The sequence below is a fragment of the Sciurus vulgaris genome, assembly GCF_902686455.1.
Source record: "Sciurus vulgaris genome assembly, chromosome: 12".
NCBI classification, from domain to species: Eukaryota; Metazoa; Chordata; class Mammalia; order Rodentia; family Sciuridae; genus Sciurus; species Sciurus vulgaris.
Genome location: NC_136473.1, coordinates 86,391,150 through 86,415,853, shown reverse-complemented (window position 1 = coordinate 86,415,853; position 24,704 = coordinate 86,391,150). Strand labels below are relative to the sequence as shown.

Sequence of the window (24,704 nt, the reverse complement as noted above, 5' to 3'; positions counted from 1 at the left end):
TGAGCCAATCCCAAACAGAAAAGGCTGAATATTCTCTCTGATATGTGGATGGTAACACATAATAAAGGTAGGGTATGGAAGAATAGAAGTTCACTGGATTAGACAAAGGAAATGAAGGGAAAGGAGGAGGAATTGTTCTTGGAAAGACAGTAGAATGAATTGGACATAACTTTCCAATGTGCATATATGAAAATACAACCAGGAAAACTGCACTTCATGTACAACTGTGTTAATGGGATTCTAGTTAGAATACATTATGCTCCATGTATGTATAATATGTCAAAATACACTCTACAGTCATGCACATCCAAAAAGAACAAATTAAAAAATCATGTAAGACAAAATAAATAAATAAATAAATAAAGGGCCACAAATCCCCCACCCCTCTGTCCTTGCAAGGCCACTTTCTTGGGCTTGCTCTGCTTTCTGCCTGCACTTTTCCTCAGTAGACATTCTGATTCCTAGCATTCTACATTCTGGGGGTCTCCACTTCAGCTTGCCGTTCACTCTCAGCTTCTCACAGATTCTTTCCATGCTATGCACTGCCTGTCTTCATAGGATTTTCTTAGACACTATGGTGAAAGTTTAGGGAATCTGGGACTCTTGTCTTCTGACAAGAGCAGGTAGAAGAAGACCCCAGAGTCTCTCTCCATGAGAGCAACACTCAGGATCATCTGGATGGGGGCTGCAGTAACCTTTAAGGGCCTGGATGACTGAATCATGGGAAAGAAATCCTAGGGAAACAATTCTATACACAGCAGTGTGTGAGCACAGTGGACTGGGACAGTCTTTAAAATGAGTTTATATTATATAACCTTAGAATGGAAGGGTGAGAAGTCCTCACAGCAGCTTTCTTATATTCCCAGTACAAACAACTTGCCTTCTTTAATGGGACTCATTTCCTCAGCAACCACATCCTTACTGGTCTCAATTATATGTCTTCTGTTTTATAAATGAACTACAGTTTGAGAAATCCTTTTCAATATTTTTTGGTTCATTGTACACTAATGGAGTACAACTTTTCATTTTCTGGTTATACGTTAATTAGAGTCACTGCTTGTGTAATCATACATGTACATGAGGTAAGGATGTGTGTCTCATTCCTTTCTCTTTCCTTCTCCCCACCCCGTCCCCTCCCCTCAATTCCCTCTATACCATCATTCCTCCAATGTTCCCTTACCCAACCCCCTGGTATTTATCAGAGAAAATGTTTGGCCTTTGGTTTTGAGGGACTGGCTTATTTCACATAGCATGATATTCTCCAACTCCATCCATTCACTTGCAAAGGCCATAATTTTGTTCTTTATTGATAAAATATTCCATTGTGATTATATAGCACAGTTTCATTATGCATTCACCTATTGAAGGGCACCTAGGTTGATTCCACAATGTCGCTATTGTGAATTGAGCTGCTAAAAACATTGATGTGACGGTGTCACTGTAGTATGATGATTTAAGTTTAGGAAATCTTTATGCTCCGTTTGATCTTTCTATCTGTGAACCTAGATTAAAGCAGACAGAAATCTTGATTCCAAAACCTGAGTGCTGAGCTAATTGGAAATATCCTCCATGGAATTAATGATTCTAGGACATTTCAACACAGCTCAATACAATGTCTGAAAGCACAGAAAAAACAAAGACTAGTTCTTTGCCAGAAGGTAGCACAAATACAGTGCCTTCAAATATGAAGTCCTAGTTTCCTGTGTACACCTCATCAACACAATTTGTACTCTTGTACTGCTGTTGGCATTCTGTAGTTCTGTGTCAACACCAGTCTCACTTGTTAAGGTCCATGAAAAGTACTCTACATTTTACAAGTACATTTCTCCAAACTTTTCCAAGTACATTTCTCCAAACATTTCCAAGTCCATTTCTCCAAACATTCCCAAGTACTTCTCTTAAACCACATGCAAGTGTTATCGAACCACCTGGTAGATGCAGTCACAGGAGTGACCCCATTTCATTGTACCAGACTTCCATGATATGCAGATTGTGTTGCTTTGACAAAACACCTATGGGAAAACAGTAATATGTATATTTATTTGGTTGAAGATTTCAGTGCACAGGCCTTGTCTCCAAACTTGCAGCTGCTTGTAACGCAGAATATAATAAGAGTGCAGAACTGGAGGTTTAAGAAAGTAATCATCTAAAAGTAACCAAGTCAGAAGTGAGAGAAACAGGAAAGTGAGAAGCAGAATACATGCCCCCAGAGAGCAAGTCCCAATGACTTCTTCCTCCCACTGGGCCCATGTCCTAATGTCTCTACCACTTCCCCATAGCCCACCAAGATACAAATCCAACAGTGGCTCAATCCATTAAGTACATCCTAGCCCCGTGATCCTATCACCCTTGCAAGGTCCCCACCTCTCAAAACAAATTCACTAGGAAAAAAACCTTCAAGACATGAATTGCTGGGGGATTATGAAGGAGCAGGGCATAGTGGGAGGAGTGTCACATTGCTTAGAATGTGGATTCAGTGCAGGCCTTGGGGTCAAATGACACTCATTTCAGATCCATTTTCTTCCACTGACTCTCAGATTTACTGTGGACATGTCAGTATACTCTGGAAGTATGAGAGTTCATGCACATTCAAGAGGGATTATGGAGACCACATCCTGTGTATATATGTGGCTGTGTCATTTTGTTTAGCAACCAAAACCAAGAAAAATATGAGATAGAGAGAATGTCTGCCCTACAGAATAAATGGGACATATTTTAACCTCAAGAACATGGATTTTGGAAGTGTGACATATCATAGGAGAGTAATACACATAGAATGGTCCACACACTTCCATAATTTTTCTGCTTTCCTCTGTACTGAACTACGATAATCTCAAAGAACAGAGATCCTAAAATATCCCAGGAGGATATGATGTCAACTTAGGTTTATTAAACATAATCTATTGGGCCAACTTGGGAACAACATTCTGCTTCTCTCTGCTCTGATTCACATGGTATGTGTGCCATCCTGGAGGACCATGGACTTTTCCCGACATGTGAAGGTGATGGATCTTGTAGGAGGCAGACTCAAGTGCAATTCCCATGACCTGTACAGTCGTCTGACTGGGTGCTTTCGAGATCCCATCTGGTGACTGTTCTGAAGATGGGCCAGAGATGCTGGGTGGTGCAGAGTGCCTGTTGATGTAGTTCACAGGGGGACCTTTGGGAATTCTAGATATTCTTCCTAGCCCGTCTGAAGAGCTGTGTGTGTGTCACCCTAAGTGAAGTGGGTACAATGAGGGTGGGTGGCATCACGCTTGTGTAAGTCTGACCCATGTACTGTGTTGTGGGAAATAAGGAGAGTGTCCTGAGGGTGATAGGGAAGGGACTGAGCTAGGAGGCTCCCCTTGCCTGGGACCAGTGACAACAAGGACACAAAAACTTCCAAGCCCCTGTTCAATCTTGATCTGACCCTCGTGGGGCTTAGCATGGGATTTTGGTCCCTTAGTGGGGTCGCCTGCCAAGGCTCCCTTGTCCCTTGTTCTCTCTAAGCACATTTGGAACCAGGGCCCCTGTCCTTGCTCTTCCCTCTGCCTGGAACACACTACTTGTGTTCTGCCCTGCCTACATGCTCTTCCTCTCTCGGTTCTGTAACCCGGAAACCAGATGGCGGTTTCTCTGCACTCTGCCACGGCCCAACTTTGGACAGGAGCGTTCCATGTGTTTTCACTCTGGGCGACTCCCGAGATGGGAGGACTGCCCATGTCAGGGCACCGTGGCCTTCCTCCAGCTCCTCTGGCCATCAGGCCCTCCCTGCAAGCTGCTCTTCTTCCCTGCTGGGCTGAGGTCTGCAGGTAGACGTTCCAGTGGCCATCCCTCTCCTTTCCATTACGTCGTCCTACAGCTCTTTCTCTCTGGTCCCCATAGGTTCCCTCAACATCCAGAAGGGTTCCCTTGCTCATGTGTATCTCCAGGGTGTGATGTCATTCACATTCTGTGCTCTGCTCCCAGGGAGCTCCAGGCATCCCCCTGGGGTACCTGATGTCACAGTGTTCCTCATGTACAAACGTATGTCAGCTTATTTAGACTGATACTTGGAGGGTTGGACCTTACTAAGCTTGTTTCCTTAATGACAATCTGTAAAACATAGGGCTGCTTTAAATACTTCTGATGATGTGGACTTTCCCCAAGCTCCCTCTGTCTCCACACAGCTGGGAATTCCTGTGTGAAGTCCTTCCGTTCACCCCAGAGCACTGCCCGAAGTCGGGGCAACGCTAGGTGTGATCAGGTGCCTGAGCTCCTGCCCCTCCGCTGTGGTGCTTTCACAGTGTGTGTTCCTCCCAAGTTCCAGATGAAAGTTGAACCCCAGTGCAGCAGTCTGGAGGGGTGGAGCCCCATGGAAGCGGTCAGGCCATGAGGCCATGATCATGGGTGGAAGAGTGCCTCTAGCAAAGAGCACTTGTAGAGCACATGCTGGGCCTTGGGAAGCTCCCCAGCACTACAGACACACACATACACCCACATATGCACACCCACATACAAACACACACTCTGTCACACAGAGTCTCACACATGCAAACTCATACACACACACACAACTCACACACACATTCTCTCTCACACACACATTAACTTATACACACTCTCATGCTCAAAGTGATTTATTATATTATCATTTTCTTGATGATATACAAAGTTTAACTTTATTTCCTTCTTGATGCAATTGATGTGGTTTCATTTCAAAAGGAAGCAAAACCTTTGAGAAAAATGATACATCATTATTTTTTTCTTTTCAGAATTACTAGTTTGGTAAATGTATGTAAGTACCTCTTTACTCCCCTGACACACACACTTAAAGCATAGTATGACTCAGAAGTTATTCAGGGACCTTTGTATGTATTCTGGCACTCACTAATTTATTTTAGCTGAGATCTTTTATGTCCACCTGTGTTTTAGGTGATCAAATTTTATATCAAAGACTTCACTCCTAGACATAAAAGTAATGTTCTTAGTGAAGATTTGGGGTAATGGTGTATAATCTCAGAATATTTTAACCTTTGTAATTTATATATTTGATATTGTAAGGTAGGTTTAATTTTGAAAAACCTCCCTTTTAGAACATCTGCATAAACAGATATTGGAAAAAAGATGTGTTTCAATGTGTTCAAAGATTTTTCTGGTATAATATCCAAGGTTAATTAAGATTTTTTAGGAATGATTATTTCCGTTTATCTTATTACATATGAATCCATTTAGTAATATTTAATATTCTTTAAATGAAATGATGAAGATATCCATTCCTACTTCTTGATTTCTATTCTTTTTTTCACAATTTATATGCTGATAGAATCTAGCTAAAAACAGATGCAAATTGCCCTCTTATAAAACTCATCATACACTAAATTCTCGTCAATGACTCATTATGAAACTTTCTTATTATGAAATAGAAAGTCTTAAATAAAATTCATCAATATTTTTAATTAATACATATTTCTTCTATTATATCACAGCTATTAAACCTGACATCTTAATTCTCCAAATGCCATTCCAGTTTTCTAAAATAAGTAATACACATCTGTAATGGTCTATTTTATTACTAGCATCAGATAGATGCTTAAATAAAATGCAATTGAGAAAAATTTGAATAAACTTAGTAGAACGTTTAAGTGATAAGTAAAAGGTCATGTAGGAACATATTTTTCATTTATAGTAACTATTTCAGGACAACAATTTATCTTTGATCTTAGGCTAATTTGATACAGTACTCAATTCATCATCACATACTTACCTAAAGTCTTATGTTCTTGGGGTGAGACTTACTAATATTGTCCTTTAAATTACATTAGAAATTAAATTCTCAATTTAATTATGCATTAGAATCTTGTGACATGCCAGTATTTGCTAGAATCAAAAGTAATGGCACCTGGTTTAAACTCAATGACAAGTTTGACTGCATATGTGATGTTCCATTTGAAAACACATTAAAACATGCCCACAGACCATCCATAGTACCTAAGGCCAATGGATGGTCTCATATGCCCAGATGTTATGGTAAGTACTGTTTCAGAAATTCATTTTTGTTTTCAATATAAAAATAAATGTGCATGTGCTCTATTTTTTAGAAATTTGAATTACCTGGAAACATTTTTAAGGAACAACAAGGAAATCACAATGGTCCTTCTGATTTAACAACCTGGAGGAGAGGGTGTTTTCAACATTAAACATAGTAATGTGTTTCTAAAGCAGTGAAATAAATTAATGCCTCTTGTAGGCCATATACAAAGGATTGTTTTGGTTAGTAGATTAAATAGTCCATGTAACTTTTTTTGGTCATATTTCTGTCAGACAATGCAGTCTAATTACATTATTAAGATAGTTCTAGCTTCTTTGATGTGTCCAGTAAGAAGACTGTAAAACTGTGGTGGATTTGGCAATATGGAGCTTCTGTTGGAAGTACGGGGTCTTGTTGGCAACAAGACCACACAGTTTTGTAAGAGGAGGAAGGAAAGAACATGGGTGTGTAAATCTAATGGTGGAAAGAATCAGAAACTGATGTTTCTATTGTATTTTGAAATATGAGAAAAGGGCATTGAGATTGAATAGTGTCTGAGGGAAAGAGGATGAGGAGCACTAGTAGAGTTTCAAGGCTTCAATTAAAATGGTGGCAGGATATATCATACCTTGGGACTTGATTGTCAGCATGGAGGAACCACTCAAATTTTAATTCATTTGGGATATCAAGAAATTCCTTTTGTAAGATAGGAGAAAATGATAAAGAACACAAACCCAGGTTTTCCTTTCTAGAATTTTCATTGCAGTATTGGAGAATAATACAAAAGTCCAATGAATTAAGGTGAATAATAAACCAATTAATTAAAATAGTCCAAGTATGTTTTATATACCACCATTCAAAGAATCAAAAAAGAAAATCCAGTGACTTAGAAAATAGGAAGCAACTGAAGCAAGGAAATGTTGAAAAATGTTCACTCAAAAGCGTTTGTGAATTTAGATAATTCAAAGATAGTAAATCCTGCAATCTGAACAGAGAAGGGGAGAAAGATATATACTAACATTAGAAGAATAGACAAGGGGTGGATCACAAAACTTTAGATTTTTTTCTACATGAGAGAGAGGCTTTTAAAATGATGTCTGTAATTATAAGGAGATCCATGCTGTGTACAGCCCGAAGCTTTTACAATACCAAGTGACCATCTTCATAAAAGGGCTGGGGCATTAGCTCAGTGGTCCAGTGCTTGGCCAGCCCAAGGCTATGAGTTTAATCCCCCACACTGCAAAAATAAATAATATAAATGAAGAATGCAAGAGTTATGAATATAGGACTCTTAAGGCCTTTCCAATGTTGCTAGACATGACTGGAAAATGTGAAGCTGTGAAGAAAAGGAGAGAAATTAGGATCGACAGAGATAGCAATAGAAACTAATTGAGTGAAAGTAACTTTTTATTGCCAATTGTAGAAAGATTCATGACCAAGTGAACACACAGTTCTCTAGGAGAGTGTAACTCTCCAACAAGTGAATATATGACAACTTAGTATCCTTGCATCAGCCATGTAGGAGAAAACTGCATAGAGATTGACAGATATTCAAATGTCCTGGGAGTTCTTTTCTATGTGGAGATCTTTATGTTATTATCATAAACCACTTAAGCAAAACAGGTTTATAGATATCTAAAAGTAAATACCTTAGAGTAAAAATCCTTACTAACATTTCCATATGTCAGAACTAAGTTATATGATTTTGACTGGTAGACAAAGACAAATGATTCTCCTCTGGTGTTGGTCCATTCACATTTCTCTTTACATTACACTTTTAGTTATTATCTCTATAGAAATACAGCATTTGTTTAATACTGAACAGTCAAAATCATTTTTTTCTTTTTATGGCAGTGCTTTCTCTAATATGATGAAATCAAGAATTTATAGATAATGAACACAAAATAAACATACATACACACAAACATACAAAATAACTTTTAGGTTTGGGAAATTTTCTGATATTATTTTTTGAGGCAATTGTGCATTCCTTTGATTTGAATCTCCAGCCTTCACATAACCTGATAAATCTTCAATTTGGTTATCCCATATTTCTTGGAAGTTCTGTTCAGTCTTTTTACCATTTTTCTCCATGGATAACTTTGTATTCAGTATTATGTATTTTTGGGATTGGGGATGTGGCCCAGTGGTAGAGCACTTGCATAACATGCATGAGGCCCTGGGTTTAATCCCCATGCTAAAAAATATAAGTAAAACTTAAATATTTTGTCTTCATTACCTGAAACTCTGTCTTCCAAGTGTTCTAGTCTGCTGGTGATACTTTCCATTGAATTTTAATTTGGTTCATTGATTTCTTCATTTCGAGTCTTTTTCTTTGATGTTTTCAGAATCTCTATGTCTTTTTTGAAGTGATCTTTCATTTCTTTGGTTTTCTTTCTGATTTCATTTCATTCCTTGAATAGTCCTTTACCTTTCAGATCACTTTATGTACATTCTAAATTCTTTCTCTGACATTTCCTCCACTGTGGTATCAATGGATTCTCTTTTATTGACGTATCTTGGTTGGTTTGGGGTGATTCATTCCCTTGCCTTTTCATGTGTTTTGTGTGTCTACCCATCTGACAATATGGCTCTGAGTTAGCAGAGTTTCAACTCTGTGGATCTGTAGTATCCCTGAAGTTTTCTAGTCCCTAACCATTTAGGGGGAGACAAACAATAACAACCACCAATGCAATATACAGCATTAAAGCAAACAGTTTCTGTAATGACACCTATAGGGCAAATTATTAAAATAAACAGAAATGATATGATCAGTCACTTCCCACAGTAAAAACATTAAGTTTACAAATGGATTTACAGTTTTGAATAGTGGACTGGGAGAGAACAGAAGTGATGTAGGATGTGATGATTATGAGGGCAGAGGAGAGAAGATAGAAGCAAAAAAACTAAAAGGAAGAGTGAAAGAGAGAACAATAGAGTTTGGATGTTAGCAGAAGAAAAGAGAGAACTGAGAGAAAAAAAAACGCATAAGGCAAAATTTTTATTATTAAAAATAAAAATAAGGGCATGGGATGTAGCTCAGTTGGTAGAGTGCTTGCCTTGCAAGCATAAGGCCTGGGTTCAATCCCCAGTACTGAATAAATAAATAAATAAATAAAAATAAAATGAATACAAAAAACCCTGAATTATACTAACAAACATCCTAGTCCTCACAATACTGATCCATGAAAAATAATTGGTTTCAAAAATGCTAGAAATGAGAAAGAAAAATGAACATGTATAAATGTCCATACCAACAAAGGTCACAATTTAACAAAGAAAAGAAAAAAAGTCTCCAGAAAAATTAAAGTATTGTGTCTGTTGGAGTTCAAAAGAGTTTCAACTTCCTTTCTCAGCAGTGTTAGGTGGGATTGCTGGGCAGAGAAAGGTAATCCTGTAGATTGAACTCCTGAAGGCAGGGGTTAGGCTTGGGAGGGCCCCAGTTTCTTCCCTGAATACCAGTTGGTCTGGAGAATTTCAATCAGTGCGCCTCCATGGCTCAGCAATTTTTGGTCCATTCTGGAAGATTGCACCCCAGGGATCTTCCCTGGGTTCCACTCCTGTGGCTGAGGAGCCAGTTTTTAGTCTACTACATCACCTGTGGACTCCACGCTTCCTGGGTTTGGGTTCAGTCTCCAAACTCAATCTCTCCTGCCCCCACCCTTTTGATTCCCAGTCAAGCACAACTCTCCCAGCTAGTTCTGCAAGCAGCAGATTTGGAGTGGGAGGGTGAGAACCAGGTGAGTTTCCACACCCAGTTGTCCACTGTGTAAACCTCTCTCCACACTTGATTTTCTCCTGGTCACTTAGACACACCCTATGTCGAGCAGTGTGATTTCGCCAGGCCTTTATTTGAGACCAAACTTGGGGTTTGCCAGGAATCAGCTTCCCCAGCTGCTGGCCATCACATCAGGATTGCAAAATGGTTCTTTCTGTCTTCTGCATGCAGCCCGGAGAGAAGGTGGCTTCTATCCCACACAAGAATATTATGCAGCACACCTTTCAGTTTAGTTGAGCAGTGTCTTTGATCTCTGAACTCTCCATATTCAGACACAGCTCAAGCCTACCCAAACTGTGAGTTCTTTTAATTCCATTATCCCTCCACTTGGGTCATGGAGGGCTGCTCTGACAGGTGCCTCCAACCGTGGCAGCAGCTGTGTCACTGGGATTTTCCTTTTTTATTATATCCAGCCTCCTGAGTCCCCCATCTACTTTGAATGTCTAGCATTAAATTCCATTAAAATCCTTTGTTGTTGTTTTTGTTCACCCACCCTGCTGAGAAGCTCACTGTCCGCTTTCTTGGTTTCATGCCACAGAGCAGTCTTTTCTCTTCCATCATCTTGAAACCCCCTCCAAAGACAAAGGAAATTTTATGTAAAAGATTGTAATAGAAGTCAGGAGAGGAATCCCAGTGACTCTCATTCAAGTGTGGTTTTCCTCAAGTAATTGGCAAAACTCAAAACAATTACAAAATTAATTTTGGAGGGCTTTTGGGGATTGATTCCAGGGCCTTACACCTGCTAACCATGAGCTGCATCACCAGCAAAAATTTTGTTAGTTTTTGATGTATTACTTTTTAAATAGTTTTTATTGTCCATCTAATTTGATAAGTGTTTTAGTGCTTTACTGTTGCTAGTATGCATTTTCTTTCTACTATGGTTCTAATTTTCCACTTGTGACCTTTAATTTTTTGAATTTGTGAGGAAGAGGAATTCCAAATAAGAAAAGTGATTTTCCAATATTATTTACTAAAGTCACATACTTTTTAAAAACTAAAAAATGAGATTTTGTTATTCCTTGTTCAAATTAAAATAATAATCATAAAATATAATAAAATGATTGAATATTAATATAAGGATTCAAAGCACTTAGAATATGACTATCAGTTTGGCCTTGAACTATTGCTTAGTTTTGTTCTTTGTAATATATTAATTACACAATTTTTAATATTCCTCTAACTTCAATATATTAGAATTGCTTTTTTATATGATCTGTTTTCTCAATAATATTAAACAGAAAAGCCAGTTTTTTAAAATGTGCAATTTAAAATTTGTACAAAGTTGATTATTTTTAAGAAGTGAGAATAATGTCATGTTTTGAGAGTACAATAATGTAACATTAAATTTTACACATATCAACAATAAGTCATATTCAGTGCATAATCATTGAATTTTGAAATTAAATTTCAGGACAGATATATTGCCATTCAATACCACCACATTTCTCAGAATCCTGTACAAATAAAGATAGACAGGAAATAAAACCTAATATGTAACATTTTTTTCCAGTAAGAGGATTTGTCTGAATCTCTCCTGCATGCATTGCTAAACACCTACCTCATTTTTACATGATATGTAAAATTTAATTTGTCAAAGATTAATTACATATTCTTATTAAATTATTTTATGGTTTTATTTTAGAGAGGGAATGCACAATTCCTGAAATAGAAAAATTCTTAATTGCTGATCCCAAGAAAGAAAAATAATTTTGGAGACTTGTTGAAATTATCCTGCTGATCAGGACTTAGTTGGACCAGATTTAGTGCAATGCTACTATTTTGAATGGTCCCCTAATATTCCAGTATGTAAAGGTGAAGATTTATCTTACTGTTTAGAAATAATTATTAGAATTTTGAATATAAATTGTTTCTTCGCAATATTTTATTGGCTTCCACGGTGTCTATAATCCAGTTCATGAAATTGTTGATATGTGTTGTGTTGTAGAAAGCTCAAACTAGTTTAAGAATTTAATCACCAGTTATTTCTTGAAATATGTATTGAAAGTATTCATATATACAAATATGGTGACTGAGACTAGAGAGACTTACTTTGATACTTTTCATTTTTCCTCCACTGCTACCATTAATACTGGACATTTTATATAGTTCAGGACTTCTCTCAAGTTTCATAGAGTATATCTAAACAATATTTGAATAGTTAATTCAATGGAGTGTATTAGGAAATCAGTTTAAAATGTGGATCGAGTGCTTGTCTCATTGATGACCCTTTCTCAAAAAGTTATGTTAAAATGCTACTATTGAATGAAAAATTAATATAATTTCCACAACCATATTTGCTAACAGTTTGCATGAATCTTCAAAATGTCTTCATTATTGAAAATATTTAAAGCTTCAAAAATATTTCCAATGCTATTATAATAGAAGCAATTCAACTTGGATATATAACTGCAACATAAATGTTTATTTTCATTAACAATTCTATAATGAATCATATGATAATCAATTTCTAAAAATTTTTCCATTTCTCTGTGTTTTTAAAGTGCAAAATAGGCAACTTAACCATTAACCATTGTTTCTGTTATAGAAGATGTACATTCATATGGTCCACCTCCTCTACTCCTTAATGGAAAAGTTCAGGACAAAATGGAAGAAGAATATGGACACAATGAAGTGGTAGGATATAATTGCAATCGCAGATTTCTGACGAAGGGACCTAATAAAATTCAATGTGTTGATGGAAAGTGGACAATGTTGCCAGTATGTACTGGTAACATATTAAAAATATTAAATTTAAACTGAAACATTTTTGTATTTATTTGAACATACATACTGTGTCTTCATTATGAACATGTTTTTGTGAAATTTACATAGAGGATGAGAGAACCTGTGGAGATATACCGGAACTTGACCATGGCTCTGTCCAGCCTTTTGCCCCTCCATATTACCATGGGGATTCAGTGGAGTTCGACTGTACAGAAAAGGTCACAATGATTGGAGACAGATCAATTACATGTATTAGTGGAATGTGGACCCAACTTCCTCTGTGTGTTGGTGAGAACACCCTTCTCAAATTCACACTTAATGAAGTTTAAGTTTTACATAGAAAATATTTGCAATTGTATTTGTAAAATTTAGAGATATTCTTGAAAAGGTCTTAATAATAATGAATTTTGTTGCTCAGCATTTAATGAGTTTCCAGAAGAAATAAATAAAAGTACTAATAGAATATATTAATGTTTCTATTTCTGCTAATATTATTTATCTTATAAGTGTGTAGAGTTAGATTTTACTTATAAATCATCATATTATTAAAGTTTGAATACTTGTTACCAAGAAAATATAAGAACTCTGCAAACAACTGTTGTTTGTATATGGCGCTCTGTTTTTCAAAGAAAGAAATCCACTAAATACCCACTTCCAACTATCTTTTCCTATAAGAATCTTTTCTCTGTCAGAGATTCTATCAAGAATAAATTTTCATTTTCAAAGTTAGCAAGCTGAAGTTGGTGTGCTGTCACATGGGTTGGCCATAGGCCTGCAATCACTATTACAACTTAGTCACATGACACATCCAGTGTTGGTCCAGGAAACAAATATCACTGATTAATTTCACTCTGCCCTGTTGGTGATCAAGTGTTTGATGACCAAAGGAAGGGTTGTTCACTTTTTTCCTAGACTGAATTCTTTCCTAGAGTTTTCCTGGGTCCTTAATTCCAAGACTGTCCTAGGTTTCCAGTCTTACTTATTCATTGGATTTCTAGATATTAATTAATCTCAGAATGGGGTTGAGCTTCTCCAAGACAGGACTTATATTTGTTTTGTTCTCATGTGCTCTCAATACCCAGAAAACAGATGGACATATAGAAGCTATTCATTAAGATTTTGTCAAATGAATCAATACTTTTTTTGATTATTAACCCTACGTTTTTTGCTAAACACATTCCTGGGAATAAAAGTCTCTTCAGACATTTCTAACCTCACTCATCATTGTTCTTTTTTATATACAAAAGGTTTTATCTGATTTCATATGGGAGGAAAACCCAAGTTAACAGTAGGCACAAGAACTCTTAACTTTTCTTTCTATATTACACACACACTTGTGCTACAATATTATTTCTTCTGATCTCACAGAGTTTTTCTTCCTGTGGTTCATCTTCTGCCTACTGCCTATAGTCAGCTTCATATAAGCCCTTCCAGCTCTCATAGGTTGGTCTACAGTTCTGCCTCTCAATATTCATTTCCTTTCCACCAGTCTAGCTATTCATGCTTCTCGATAGATGTATTTCCTCCCAATAAACAAAGAAATCCTTTCAGAAACAAATCAAATCCAGGGACACCATTCCTCTTGGCCACAGATAGATCTTCCTTTAGTTACTAGGACTTATACAACCTCTTTCCTTCCTCAACACTCTGGACCAGCCCAGGATCAGGTCAATTGTCAAGTACCACATGTGTTTTAACTTCCCACTTTATTGCTTTTGTAAGATTGGTTTACAGCCTTACTGGGCTTTGCTATTTACTGACTTTTGCTCTGCTGTGTTCATCCTCACTTCACTCTGCTTTTCAAATTGTTAATAACAAATATTGTCAGAGACCTATACAGACATTTTATCAAATTCAAACAGAATTCTCATCTTCCCCAAATTTTTGAGGTATTTGGTACATTAAATTCTGCAGTACTTATTTCACTCATAACAGAGTCGGCAAAATGTTTTTATTTTGGCATTATAATATTATTTGACTATAGTATGATCTGGTATATAGTTTCTCAAAGACTCTAAGAATGGAAAAAGAGATTATAATTTTAAAGCACCCAATTTCTTTTTCTTTTTATGGTGTGGGGATTAAACTCAGGGCCTGGAAATGGCATGCAAGCATTCAACCACTAGGTAATACTCCCAATGAAAGCGCTCAAGTTCTTATTCCAAGGATCGATCTCTTTCTCTCTCTCCCCTCTTTCTCTCTCTCTCTCTTCCTAACTCTTGCTCTTGCTCTCTGTCTCTCTCTCAGGTCATATAATGAATCTGCTTAAATATTCATGTCCTATTCTATATATTCTAGACAGATTTTATAATATTATGTTATCCTGCTCAAAAATACATTTGAACTAACAACTTGTAATATTTCCATAGATGATGTTTTTATTTTAATATTTTAGGATTCTGGATTATAGAGAATATAATGGTGGTTGCAATTAGGAAAGCAAATGAATATAAATGTTTCGCACAAATTTGAAATGTGGGAACAAATTTAGTCTTTTGATAACTATTTACTATGCAGATCTTCTGAGAAAATGAGACTCTTGTAGTCTTTCAGTTCCCAAAGTACAAAATATCTTAGGAACAGGTATTTTCTCTGATATTTCAAAGACAGGACATGAGACTTACATTCATACAAAAGCACGCATCTCATGCAGTGGTGACCAGGATTAATGTGTTGATAGAATTTAGTGGCATAAGTCACAATTTTATTTTACAATTGTGAAATACAATTTCATTATACTGTACAGCTACTTTTAGGTTGGTTTGATTCTTATAATTGATCTCTTCAGGGAAATATTTTCATTTCATAGCAACAGATCAACTTGAGAAGTGTAAAGCACCAAGTTTAATTGTATTGCGGCAAATCAATCAGATAAAAATGAATATAATCATAATTTTAACCTAAGTTACAAATGTAGGGGAGAACTGGAAATATTCAATATTCAATCTGGGAAATATTCAATCTGTGTCAATGGAAGATGGGATCATGAATCAACTTGCACAAGTAAGTTCTTGTTTACAATGTTTTCTAAAATATATTCCTTTTTCCTCACTTATAAAAGGAGTATTTTGTGTTTTTAAAGAGTTTAGCTATTTATTGATACCAACACTTTTTTGCAAGGTAAATTTTGTCTCTGTCTGCCTTGAAAATTCTGGGTTGTACCGAATCCTGCAATTCAATGGAATAGCAAAGAGCATTGCAGTCTTTTTGTTTTCATATCTGTGTTTTTCTCTCTGATCGTGGGCACTACTTTAATATTTTTGAAGGACTAGAATATATAGGATGTATTGCCATACCAATAAAAGAAACCAAATCTATGACATATATTTTAACTTGATAATTTTATTTTTTAAAGGAAACAAAATTACATGCAATGAAGTACACACGTTTTACTACATTTTCTTGCTGAAGCATTATAACTTTATAGTATTCTAATTTCGTTTTATCACCTTATATTAATTTCAAGTACAGGATTAAGTAGGAGTTGATTTTTTTTCTCTGTATAGATAGCCAGTTTTTCAAGCAATATGTAGGAAAAGAATCAATTTACTATAGAAGAATTAATTTATTTCAGCAGTCTCCATTCAATATTTTACCATAATTGTCATGTTATTTTGGGATTTCTCTAGATGGTATTTATCCAATTGTAGGAGTTCTCTTTCTGTTCCTACTTAACTGAGAAATTTTGATCATTGGGGGATATTGAATACTGTTAAATTCATTTTCTTTATGTGTTGACAGTACAGTGAATTTTACATGTTTGTGTGCACACGTATGTATAAAGAATCTTAAATCTTTCATTCTTGAGGAAAAACTCTTGTGTGTTTATGACATAGCACGCAGTTCTACTGTGTTGCATCCTGTAATTTTTTTCAAGTTGTATTTTCATTTCCATGTGCCTCAATATAATTTCTAATTTCTCTTTTGATTTCTTCTTTGGCCTGCGGGTTATTTTTATGTTTTGGATAAGTTGTCCCCAAAACACTCATGTGTATGGTAATGCAGGAATATTCAGAAGTCATATGATTAGACAACAGCTGTGACCTAATGAGTCGATTAATCCATTTGATGGATTATTAGTTTGAAAAGACTACTGAACTTGGTGGTGACTATAGGCAGGTAAGATATAACCAGGAGAAACATTGCAGGGGGTGGGCCTTTGGGCATTTGGAATGTACTACATTTGGAATATACTGCATTGCATCATGACTTTGAGAAAACACAAGATCTAATCCTTTGGGTGGTCCCTCAAAAAAGTCAGATCATTTGACACAAGCTCCCCACTTTCAGTTCTTGCCCAGTGAAAATCTGGAAACTGGATTTTATTGTCAATTGTGTAACTCTGTGCTATTCGTGAGGGTATGAATGGACATGAATTTTCCTACTGGCTTTGATGGATTTGTTTAGGGCTCACCTCACATTAGGAACCTTTCAACCACTTTCTAGATTTCACTCCAAGGGAATTGGTTCATGTATTGTTGACCAATGTGTCTTTGGGGAAAAGGAGGATTGAGGATTCCTAGTTTGTCACTCCCTTGTTTTAATCTTGATTTTATGTTTGCATTTATCAGATTCTTTATCGTTTCTGTGTTAGTCAGCTTTTCATTGCTGTTAAAACACCTGACAGGAACAGCTTAGGGAAGGAAAAGTTTACTTGGGGCTCACAGTTTCAGAGGTTTATTTCATGGTTGGCTAAATCCATTGCTCTGAGCCTTGAGATGAGGCAGGATATCATAGCAGGAGATCATAGCGGAAAAGAATTGGTTGAATCTTGGTAGCTCAGAAGCAGAGAGGGGAGTCACAGGGATGATGAACATCCTTCCCGGGCATATTCCCAGTGACCCACCTCCCCTAGTTTCCTACATTTAACATTCTGTCCATTCAAACTGGAATGATTTGATTAGGATAGAGCTCTCACAATTGAATCGTTTCACCTCTGAACATTTCTACATTAACACAGGATGTTTTGGGCCAAATCATAATGGCTTATCCAATTTTATTAATAATTTTAGTAACCAATTTTAACACTCTAATTTGTTTCCATTTTCTCTTTTCCATACTTACATTTTTAAAGTTTCACTTTTTAGTTTTGCTAACTTTTTCTCTTCTCTTTCTTAAAATTTGTCAAATTTCTGTTCAACTAACTTTATTGTTTTCTTCCTTCTAAAGACTTTGAGTTTAATTTACTACTAACATTAATTTTTATGTTATTCATTTTTTTCTGTGCATGGTTCTCGTGATATCATTTAGGGGCTTACATCTCCATCACTAGGCAGGCATTCCATGTCTAAGGTATGTCCTTAGCCCACTACTATCATTTTAAGTTAGAAATTAATGCATGAATTTCAATCTTCATACTTCTAAAATAAAAACATCAAATCTCCATTTTTTAAAGACCTGTTCTAGCTGTGTCCCACAAAGTTAGTTGTATAATATGTATATGAATATTTAAGTATGTATTTTATAAATAAAAATGTATGTTTATTTTTAAAATGTATTTATTTATAAACACAAATTGTATGTATTATATATAATGTTATTTATATTATACATATAATTTATTTGTAAGTTTTCTTCTCTTTGAAATATATTCTGATTTTCCTTGTGATTTGTCCTTCAGCTCAACAATTATTATTTTGAAGTATATGCTTTCATTTCCAAATTTTTTATAGATAATTTATTCTTACTGGACTATGTAGTCATGTAATTCTGTTCTCAGGAATGCTATGCAATAGTTCAAATCATGATTTTTTTAATTCACTATATCTTGTTTATCTAATTTATAACTCCATTTCCACATAAAATATGCATATATTCTAGTAGTAAGAGTAGGTTAAAGTGAGTGTTTTTCAAATTGATCCATATTTTTTCATAATCTTTTATCTATTTGTTCAATAAGTCTTAGCATGCATTGTGTCAATATTGTTATCTAGGATTATGCCCTTTTCTTCTTCAGTTCTATTTTTGTTGTGTGTATTTTGATATTTTTAGATGTATACATGTATTCAAGATTGGTTTGTCCTTGTGAAGTAACTATTTTATAGTTATAATATAATACTTATTTCCAAGTTTTTAAAGACTTGTCCTAAGGTATATATTATCTAATTTTAAGGTAGCCAGGTCTTAAAATAATTGAACATACCAGTGTAATATAGAAAATCTAAATGAATTTTAAATCATCAACTTCTTAAAACATTTTCTTGAAATTAAAATTACAAATTCAAGTAATGAAAGGGTTAAGTACATATCTACATATCGTAAATGCTTATTTTACAAATTTGAAAAATTGGAAAACAAACAAATTCTTTATTAATTGCTAACTACCAAAAATTACTGTAAATTAATGACAGTAATTGCAGCATAATCTGAAATCTATGGAATAGAACAAATGCAGAGATATTTACAGCATTAAAACATATATTAGAAAACAAAGAACAAAATAAAAGAAACATATAATCTAGAAATCAGAAGACACCTTAGGAAAATAAACATGAAAATACATTGAAAAATATGTCAAAATATTTAAGAATAGAAATAAGAAAATAAGCAAAAACAGAAACCTTGGAGTAAATAATAATCATGAATCAAGTTTGTTTAGTAAAATATGTCCATGAGCTGTTAACAGCATTGACAAACACGTGAAAAGATTTACAATACTTTCCAGTGTACACTTTACTTTCTCTTTGCCTCTTTTTTTTTATTTCAGATCAAGATATTTTATTAACAGCTACTACAAACAATAATATAGCTCAATTAGTTTATCAAGTCCATAATCTACATACAACACTCTAGTTTATTCAATCTTTTGGAAGATTCAATGGAAGAAAATTTCACATGTAATAACAAAAAATATATTAACATTCATCAATAAAAATGTGAGATTTATTAAAAATTAAAATTAAAATACCAGTGGAAAAAAAATAGCTTTTCTTCAACTAGAAGGACCATATTAGCTTGTAAATTAATTTGTAAATTGAAGAAAATCTCAATGAAAGCTTAACAGTTTAAAGCTCTATCACCTGATGCTAAATTTAGTGGAGAAAAAATAAACATAGAAGTGGGACCAGAACTAAAACACATGAAGGCATTTTTAAAAGCCTAAATAATTTCAGAGTATCATACTGGCCTATGAGCAAAACATAATGCCCAGATGTAAGTACACTCAGATTCATATAGAAATTGAATGTATAAAGAGGTCATCATCTCAAATCACTGGGAAAAAGAAGTAGTCAATAAATGTTATAGGGATAAGTAAAGTAATATCCCTGCCTTACCTCATATACAATGATAAATTTCAAATGAACCAAAGATATTTTTAAATAACATAACCATTAATTAATAATAAGAAAACTCAAAAAAAATTTTATACAACTGGAGATAGCAAGATCTAACTTTTCCTAATTCAGAATCCCCATGTCAAAAATTATTTCACTGGTACTTTTTGTTACATAAAAATCAATTTTTTATGGAAAGAAGCATCATAAACAAACTTTTTTAAGAAGGCAACTAAGGGAGATATTTACAGCTCGTATCATAAAGAGCTATCCTTCCTAACATGTAAATTGACAAAATCATAACCCTTTCAAAACATAGAGAAGGGAAGTAAAATTTACCAGGAATAAATAAGATACTTAACTTCACATATTCTTCTCACTTTCAGAAATCAAATAGACTACAACAATAATTCTGGGTGACTTTAATACACTGTGGTCAGAATGTATGAGAAAATACTTTCCCCTCCAGATTTCTATTACTAGAGTACGTTACCTACATTTGGATTTTTGTCAATGGAGAGAGAGAAAACACTCTTTCATCTGAAGTTTTAATTTACATATATCTCTCCCTCTTTTTTTTTTTGTAGTGCCAGGGATTGAACTCAGGGCCTTGTGCATGCAAGGCAAGCACTCTACCAACTGGGCTATGTTCCCAGCCCTATATTTCTCTTTTTTCGTGAGTGAAGTTAACTCTCTTTTTGGTTCTTAATAGCAGATCTTATTTCCTTTTTCTGTGTTTTCAAAGGGTTATGATATGATTTTTATCAACTTACATGCATAAGAGTTTTAATGAAGTGAAAAACACAGTAGAATTGAGAAAGCAAGCGTAAGGAATCAGAGGTTCAATTACTGCCAGATTCACACAGAGCCCTTCCTCATTCAAATGGAATACAGTTCATTTTCACATTATAAACCATCTAGATGCATCTGAGGTATTTTCTTTTTATAGGAATTCAGATATAAGGTTGAAAGGGGGCTTTTATACCCTACTAATTTTGTAACTACAGTTAAATTGTGTAGTCATTAAACTGGGTGTATACCATCAATTTATATACCCCTAGGTATTGGGGTTTCTGCCATGTCCCATGTGGATGAGGAAAGGACTAACTTCTGGAGGACGATGTTGGCTATAAATCAATCAATTACCCATAAACTTATTTAACCAATAAACACACAAGAGCCAACACTCTTTTTAAATAATTGGGGGCATAAGGAAACTGGCCATACCAGATCTGGCCTCTAACAACATGGAGTAGCCCAACTCTCCTTATTTATAGTTACACAGGTAAAGGGACCAGGACTGGGAAGGAGTTCTTCTGTGATGAACAGGATGGGGTGGAGTTAGGGGAGTCAATTTGTTCAGGAAAACTTATCATATAACCAGACTGGGAATCACTCCCACACAGGGCCCCACACTCCTTTGGCTGTCAGTTCCTGGGAGTCAGGCCTCAATGTCGAATGGCTTAAACACATCTGATCCTGCCAAATAAGGATGATTTCCCACAACTAGGTAGTGTAGGTGTACTTCTAAATGGTAGGTTCAGGAGGACTGAAACTTGAAATAGCACCCTGTAAATCATTTGTAAACATATTTAATGATCTAGAGGCAATACCATATTGATTGTTAACTATCTGCAAATTTTTCCTCTGGCTAATCAGGTTCTGTTGGTAGATTATTTCAGAAGGTTCTTAATCCAGTCCCAATACATTTGTTCATGCATATTTCAGAAATGAACTTCATTGCATAATTTATTTAATACTTGTTATTTAAAGTGTATCATTCAGCTAAGATTATCTAAAGATTACAAATAAGAAGTTTCTTGTAAATAAGGAAGTTTGCTTAAAAAGAAGGAATGGGAAAAATGTTAAGGAGGAGCATAAGAATAGGTAATACTAAACTACTATGTGAATTTGAAGGAGTTAAAATTTAAGTGCCCATAATAAAAGCACAGAATCTGTAGTCTAGCAAATGAACTTAGGAAAAGAAACAAAGAGGGACAGGCCTGAGGCCTGAACATACCTAAACAAGCCTAAAATAAGACTGCCAGATCATCAAAAACTAACTGGCCATGGAGGATAAACAATCTCCACAAGTCCGTGGACCATCTGGTGTCACCCACTTTCCCCCTTCTTCCCTTTTCTTTAAGGTTACTTGACCGCCTGCTAACCAAAATAAACTGCCCTACCACATTGCTGGAATGTTAATTTGCACGTACTACTTGCTGACGTAATCATGCTCCGAAATTAGCCCACTTATGTTTGAATCAACCAATTATGTGTAACCGCGCCAAACTCCCTAACTTTTCCTATATAAACCCCTGATTTCTGAGCCTCGGGGTCGACTCTATCTCCTGCGTGAGATACGTGTTGGCCCGGAGCTCCGCTATTAAAGTGCCTCATGCTTTTGCATCAAGCCGGTCTCTCGTGTTCCCTGGAGCGCGCTATCCTGAGACTCAAGTAAGGGTCTCCCTTTTTTGGGGGTCCTACAAATTGAAAAGTATAACATAAATAAACATGCAACATAATTACATCATCGTTTATGATACAGGACTATTGAATTTTCTATTTTTGAAATATATTTTAAGTATATTCAAATTATTATTTTTTAATCAAGAAATCTAATTTTAATATTTTCTAGAGGAGTAAAGAGACTCCTGCCCACCTGCACCTCAGATTCCCAGTGCTGGAGATGTGACAACCACAGTGAAATATCAGGATGGAGAAAAAGTATCTGTTCTTTGGGAGAAAATGATCTGACTCAGGAAGCAGAAGAAATCTTGTGCAAAAATGGAAGATGGCAGTCAGTATTGGTCAGTAGTGTGCAGCTTGCTTTATAACATGCTCTCAATTGAAATTAATAATCCCCTTTGCTTTATGTAAATGAAAAGATGAAGACCTTTTACTCTGTCCATCACACTGTATCCTGAAACTGTACGTTATGATTCAGGTACATATCAGTCACCATCTTTCATTTCTGTCATCAAAATTGGACAACACGTTGTGATATTATGTAAATAGCAGATAAATTTTCTCTTTATGACTATTTTTCATATACTAAAGTAGACACAAATCAAGGGGAATAGTGGACAAGAGGATAGCATAGATATTGTGGTGATGTAAGTCAATAGTATTTGATTTTAGTTTTCATTTAGATGTTTTATTTATGTTTCACTCTTTGATTCCTATTTCTCACATAGCAAAACTTCCATGTTCTCAAGTGCCTGGATTAGACCATGGAACCATTAGTCCATCTAGATTTTCAGAAGAATGAATCCAGATATTATGCACATGGCACTAAATTGAATTATATTTGTGAAGATGGTTTTACAACCTCTGAGGTTGATGGGATAACATGCCACATGGGCAAATGGAGTTCTCCACCGCAGTGTGTAGGTGAGGACTATATGAAAACTTGAATTCTTATCTGAGATTACACATAAGTAATTGAGAGTACACTCAATAAAAAATCATATGCTGTAGTCAACCTCAGGGGACAGAATAGTAGAGATTATTATATTATTTAATCATATATATATGATTTAAATATTCTTGCATTACTGAACCAATCTAATTTTTTTTTGGTTCATTATGGGGTCACTTTTTACTTTGGCATTTCTTTTGTAAAAAATGTAATGTATAGTGAATTTAAATATATATAAGTTCTAGAGTTTCCTTTGCAACCAAGTTTCAAAATATTTTAAAAATGCTTTTCTTACAGTGTTTCTTCTGATGTCTCATAATATTTGATAATTTATTTAATGTTATTAATTTTGAGTATGTTTCCATTTATCACTCATGGTTGGTTAGAGAAACTGGGCCATTGTTGATTTCAATTTCTTGCTCGTGTTTTTACAGTTTGAGAGATGGACAGAATGAGAAAGGTGAACTTAGGAAGCCTTTGTGCACATTCTCTGTGACTTCATAGTAGCTTCTCTGTTATTATTATTATTTCTTTTCAAAAACTGTGATATGTCAAAATTGACAATATAAAATTTTATTTCTGAGTTAGTAAAACATGGATTCATTCTTTCATTATTTTATTTTTTAGGACTTCCTTGTGAATCTCCACCTTCCATTTTAAACAGTTTTTTGTCTCATGAGTTAGACAGTTACCCATATGGACAAGAAGTTACTTAAAATTGTTTGGAAGGTTTTGGAATTGATGGACCTGCATTTATAAAATGTTTAGGAGGAAAATGGTCCTCCCCACCAGAATGCATAAGTATAGTGTATTCAATTTTATAATATGTGTGTCAGATTCCCTAATTCAAAGAATAAGTGGCACAAATAAGAAAGTAAGCTGTAATTCTAGAACTTTACAAGGTACCTGAAATTTCTTGAGTCTGGCAGAGCATTATAGCCTAGTAATTTAAAAAAGTTTGACACTATGAGGCAAATTACTTCATTTTCACATCATTTTGTGTGAACATTTGACATCCTCTGATGTCCATTCTCAGACTTCTTATCTCTGGAGAAACTGGCCCTTACTCATCAATCTCATCATTATGTAATCTACTTTCAGTTCATCAATAATCTCACTAAAATACATACTTTCTAAAGCTTTGGAATAATTATTGTAAGTAATTCACATTTGCAGAAGCCAAAAGTAGAAATACATAACACATGTGGCAAGTGCGGGAAAAATTTATTTGAATGTAAAAATCTAGCCTTAAACATTAGAACTACTAATATTTCTTCAAGCATCATTCCTGTCTTATACTTTTGATATAAATTTACAACAATTCAATTGAAGTCAAAACTGATCATATTTGCCAAGTTGTGAGAAGTATATTATGTGGTATTCATTGGTTCTATAGGTAGATTAGTCTAAGTATTATTTTAGAATATTTCTATTAAAGATTACATATTTTAAGATTTACTGAACAAATACATATTTTTTTTTTCTCTCAGGAACAGATTGTTTTAATTTACCCAA

The 24,704-nt window shown here is 35.0% G+C and overlaps 1 long non-coding RNA gene across 1 annotated transcript in view; it reads left to right on the top strand.

Moving 5' to 3' along the window:
• LOC306642329 overlaps window positions 1-15,416 on the top strand; it is a 140,591-nt gene extending 125,175 nt beyond the window's left edge. Inside the window, exons 3-5 of the long non-coding RNA XR_013758482.1 lie at window positions 12,316-12,498; window positions 12,603-12,782; window positions 15,304-15,416. This is a non-coding gene — a long non-coding RNA (uncharacterized lncRNA). The remainder of the gene's footprint in view (window positions 1-12,315; window positions 12,499-12,602; window positions 12,783-15,303) is intronic.
• The last annotated feature ends 9,288 nt before the right edge of the window (window positions 15,417-24,704 follow it).